Consider the following 6,000-nt stretch of genomic DNA (forward strand, 5'->3'; position numbering starts at 1 on the left):
AAAAAAATCTTACTGCGTTATAGGTGAAACGGCGTTATATCAAACTTGCTTTGATCCGCCAGAGTGCGCAGCTCCCCCTCACCCCCGGAGCACTGCTTTACCGCGTTATATCTGAATTTGTGTTATATTGGGTCACGTTATATCAGGGTAGAGGTGTATTGTGAGGCCTTGATATTTAGGTACTGTTTGTTCAATTGTCTAGTGTAAAGTTATTTGATATCAATGTATTAATAAGCCTTAAACCAATGATCCCAGAAGTCTATTTGTCTGGAACAATCAGAAGTAATCCTCAGAAGTGTCTGTCAGAACAGCACAACCACTAAATGCCCATTCTAATGAGAAAAATCCTTTTAGAAATTTCTTTGCCTCAAGAACTGAAAAGAGAAAAACCCTTCTTACTGGAAGTGTAAATAATTTGTCATTACAAATATAATTTGTTGCCTCTTGTTAATACCTGTATTTTTGATTAACTCTGGTTTGTGAATGTTTCTTGCTGGAAAGCAAAAGAAAATGAAATCCAGTCACCACGACAAAGCTCCATTAAGGAGTCTGCTCTGCAGTCAAGGCCATTGAAGAGCCAACATTCATCATGTTCTCACTCACTGCTGCTGAGATTATCATTTCCCTCATACTTAGCATAGAAAATCATTGTTAGGTAGTGGTTAGCAAACTGAGGCTTGGTCTAACCACACCCCTAAGAAATTTAGTTATACCGACCTAACCCCTGGTGTAGACAGTTCTATATTGATGGGAGGGCTTCTCCTGTTGACATAGGCTACCTCCTCTTGGGGAGGTGGAGTACCTACACCGCTCTCCTATTGGCATAGGTAGCATCTTCACTAAGCGCTGCAGCACTGTAAGTATAGACAAGCCCCGACTAGTAGTTTTACTGTTGCTTGGGAGTTAGGTGCATGTAGAGATCCTACACTTATCTTTCATCTGAGCATCTGCACGCAGTTTTACATACAGTTTCAGCCTCTGAGGTATTTAGTGTTGTCCTTCCCCCCACCTCCACCCCCCTGGGTTTAAAATGAGGCAGAGAGATTTGGGACAGACATTTCAAAGACATGGCACCAAAGTTTCTCACCTAAATAAAGGTTTGTTCCTAATTAGCTCCATGTGTGGACAAGAGTGACAATCAGGAACAAAGCTCCACGTGTAGACAAGCCCAAAGTGGCCTTAGTGAGGTGCCAAAGTCAATGGGATCTGTGAGCGCTCAACCACTCTGGAAAAAAAATCAGGCTTTTTTGTTTAGATTCCTAACTCAAAACCCATTTTGGAAACAGTTTGGCATAAACAACTTGCTTCAGTTTCTCAGAAATCCTCCTCATTTTTGTCCAGGACAGGACAATGTAGGCCTGAGACCTCATCATCCCCCTCACCCTCCCTCCCCCATATTAAACCAGACTTGGGTGAAAATAAGGGAGCTCACCTCTAGACTTGAAAAAAGGAATGTTCTGCTTTTGATAAAGCACCCCCCCCTCAGGAATGTCCCTAAGGAGAATTATAACCACCAAGGTTGTAAAGACACTGGGAAATTAGGGAGGATACAGAAAGGGACTCAACAAATGGTAAAATAAGCTCTGACCAGTGTTTTATGCTGACAATCTGCACAAATAGAGAAGGTCACAATTAAGTTACAATTCGGGCATGAAAGATAAAATGTAAAGAACTTGGGCAGCAAGGAGGACACATAGGTGCCAGTGCGTAATTGGTTAAAATTTGTATTATTTAGGAGTGTGGGATAATGTGATAGGTTTAGTAAATTTGAAGGAGGGAGCTAGTTTTACCTATATAATGTAAATGAAAAACAATGCTCTTTGGGAACCATTTCTGGACTGCAGTTCAACATCCAGCTGGTGGAATTCTGACCCCTCTGCACGACCATGACGTGCAGGGGCATCGCCAGGAACCCTCAGATGAATGAATCCTGACTGTACGCAATATTCAAGATGTGGGCGTACTATCGATTTATATAAGGGCAATAATATATTCTCCATCTTATTCACTATCCCCTTTTTAATGATTCCCAACATCCTGTTTGCTTTTTTGATCACCTCTGCACACTGCATGAACATCTTCAGAGAACTATCCACGATGACTCCAAGATCTTTTTCCTGATCTGTTGTAGCTAAATTAGCCCCCCCATCATCTTGTATGTATAGCTGGGGTTATTTTTTTTTCAATGTGCATTACTTTACATTTACCCACATGTCTCTCACTTCCTGCTTAAGAAGCTATTGGCTAAATACAGATACTAACGAACATATTTAATTGTCCGTAGAGACTTTGTTAAATAATTAAATCCTTCTATCCTTACTCAAGCACTGTTTGGGATACTCATTCATTTTCATGGGACCATTTCAGCGGGCCAGCAGGATTCAGCCAAGCGGCTGTAAGGTGTCATAAAGATATCAAGTACTGCTAACCGTTATGCACACTAATTAGCTACTATTCATGTGTGGGCTCCCCCCAAAATCACTGACATTAGGCATGTGCAAGGATTACTTGCATGTGTAAGGGTTTGCACAACTGGCTCCTCAGTGACCAGTGTTCGATTACATTTAAGTCATCCTTCCTAGTAAAATTGTTGATGCAACTTCAGCGTGTGTTAATAGGGAGAAATTCAACTTGTAAAATCCTGGTTTAAACACTTGCTTCCTGAGTTACGTTAATAACTGAGAAACCCCAAAGGGAAACTTGTCAAATCAGATTTGCAATTGTCCAGCCTTATGGCTCTTTCCCATATGCAGACTGGGCAGGTTTGCTGATGCATCCTGCTACTTGCTGCTCACATGCATCCTCAGACACTCATGCATTGCTCTGAAAGCCATTCACTCTGCAGGCAGTATCTGTGAAGACAGCAGCTGTCCTCATCTGTGCTACAGCTGGAGAAGATTAGTAAAAGTATTACCACGGTACTGTACCTGAGAGCCCTAGGTGGGACTTGGTGTGAATTTACAGCCCACCCCACCAGCTGATCTGCACCAACTCACTGTGTGCACTAACACTTTTACTGCTCACTAAAAGCATCCTTAGGCAGTTTAAACTTAGTACATGCTAAAGTGTATTAAACGGAGATGCACAAAAGCACTTCTAATGTGCAGTAACAGTATCCACACAGGGAGCTAGTGAAGAGCAGCTAGTGCGTTGTAAATTCACACCCTTGCTAGCTGTGCACTAAGTTTCAATGTAGTCAAGCCCCTAATCATGGACCACAACCTCACTGTGCTAGGAGCTGTACAAACACTGAACAAAAGTGTGACCACAGGTATTAGTGGCATTTCACTAATATTGGGTGGCTCTTGCCAAATCATAGCTAAGGTTGAGCAGACCTCTCCCATGAACTGCCAAAGTTTCAAAGTTCTCTAAAGACAACCTAACTATACATGTGGATTTTAAAGCTGGTTTGGCTTTATAGAGGCCCAGGGTAGGCTTTTGGCTGCAAATTTGGGTTAATTTGGTCAAAAGGTTCCTCAGATACAGCCCTCAATCAATTGTTTCTAATAATCAAAGTACTGTAAAATCTATGTGCTCTGGCATGCCACAAAAGAAGTACTGCAGATTTGGGATCTCTGGTCAGCTGTTCCTGAGATATAACACCCCCGCCCCCTCAAATGTGCTACTTTTAAAATATAGATTGAGGTTTTTCCCTAACTCTGCATCAAAAGTTAAGACTTGCCCACTCGGTATATCTATCTGGACTGTACACAGCTCAGCCATTCAAGGATATGAAGTCACTGAGAAATATTTAAAGTTATTGCATTACAAAAGTTTTAGCACTTGATTACAGTAAGTGGTGTGTGCAATTTTGAGGAGCGTCAGTAACCACTGTGCCATCTACCCTGGTACAGTTTGGTGGCCAGTACTGTGTTCGGGATATGAAGCCTGCTATGGTGTTGACATGGGATTTAATTTGAATTTAACATTCTTAATATTCATTAATTTGCCTGTCTTCAGACTACTCTTTAAATGGCTTCTTTTAAATAACTGAGTTAAATTCTTTTAGTTTCATAGGGCTTACTTAAGATCACTTATCCTGCCCATTTAGAGATGTTTAGATTATTCACGTGTGATGGATTAGTGTGCGCGCGCGCATTTGCAAACTTTGTTTTGTTTTGTGACAAAATTCATTTTGATTGTAAACTGCACAAGGCCTTCATTTTGCCTTAACCTCAATATTGGACTTGGATATTCAGGAAGTGTTAGCAGAGACTCTATGCTCACTAGCAGAGGGCTAACAATGGAGAGCACTCAATCATTGACCCGGATGGAAGCACTTTAAACCAGTGGTTTTCTGGCGGACCCCTGGAGGAACTACTTGGCACTCAACACCTTACAACACCCCTTCTACCTCACATTGTCATTTATATCAAGTTATCGCCAAGGGTGCTACAACCTGGTACCTATTACAAATAGTTTCAGGATTAATGTAGAGAATAACAATTGTGCTTTTCTAACAGCTATGGGTAGCTATGGTTTCTCCCCAAAGAATATTACAAATGAGGGTGGACAGTATTCAAGAGCCAGTATAGATTAAAAGCTTGACTAAAATTAATGTTATGCAACATTTAGAGAGCATATTTATCCTCCAGGAGACTTGGATGAGGATGTTATCCAGAGTCTCATTCTGAGTGCTTGATTTTCCTGCCAGCTGTATTTGAATTCAAACGTAAAGATGACAACAAGAAATCATATTTGGTCTGCGAGCCTGATGCAATAATTATAACCAAAGCAATCTGCAGGATTTTACCTATTTGATTCTCCCGCCACCCCAAAAATCAAAGCCAGTTTTTGATCCTGTAAAGCTGCTTTTAAAAATAACCTAGACAAATACATGGGTTGATATTGGATTTCTAGTAAATATCCAGTACAGGGGCACTTACAGTAGCCACTGAGACTGCACGTTTCCAGTCCAAAGGGCAATAAATAAACCTTAGGCCAACTATAAAATCGAGTCTAGAGCAGGCTTGTTCATAGCAGGTCAGAGTCAAATTAAGAGTTTGTTCCAAGACAATCTCTTAAAATAACTTGACCTGTTAGGTCCTTTCTTGCCCTAGCTTCTATGATTTAAAATTGAAGATTTTTCTGCAGTTAGTACAAGTGATCAAAGCTAACATTTGATACAGTCTTTGAAATATTCCTTTTCCTCTCACTTTAATGTTAGATATTATCTGACTCAACACTGCTTTACAGCACGTGTTGTTACTGTCACCTATTAATTGCGTGGTTCACTCTATTTAACTGCACATCTTCCAGTCACTTCTTACCTTGCTTTATAGTCAGAGTAATGAAACAGTTTCTCGTAACTGGACTAGTTATGTCTGGGGGAAGTTTAACCTTTGTTGTATAATGTAGGGGAGACTAGCTGCTTTATCCAAGGGGACCTCAAAAACTTAAATATGAATGGTTTAAGCTTTGAAAGGAGTACACACTCACATGCTGTTCTGCCCATTTTTACCACAGCATTTTAAACTGCTATAGCTTTCTTCATACAAAACTCAAAATACTTTATAAATGGATAACTGCTTCAGTGTTGTGAGATCTACTTACCGTAGGTTTTGGGTCCTTGCTTGACTCAGACATGGGTGAATCAGAGAGCTCCAGTCACCAAAAGCACCACCTTCTCTCTCTGGCTAGCAAAGACTATCTTCTTCTCAGACAAACCTGTCAACAATAGCTAATGCATTCATCCCCTCCAGGCTGGACTATTTGCATTCACTTTACTTGGGCCGAGGTAAGAAGTTCCAGCAAAATTGCACCTGCAGAGGTCAGTCCATCGGGAATTGAGATAGCCAGGGATTCCCTCCCTGACCTTAAGCTGATCAGACTACCCTCTTTTGCACAGAAGTGGATGGGGAGAATTAGGTACTGGCTGTCTTAGCTGCTAGCACATTACACTGAAAAGCTCTAAAAGTGAGGAATTCATTGATTCAGGTACTTAGCTCAAAGGACCTGAAAGGCAATCCAGTTTCCAAGTCTAATCCCTTTGGCTGATGG

The sequence above is a fragment of the Malaclemys terrapin genome, chromosome 10 (assembly GCF_027887155.1).
Source record: "Malaclemys terrapin pileata isolate rMalTer1 chromosome 10, rMalTer1.hap1, whole genome shotgun sequence".
NCBI lineage: Eukaryota > Metazoa > Chordata > Testudines > Emydidae > Malaclemys > Malaclemys terrapin.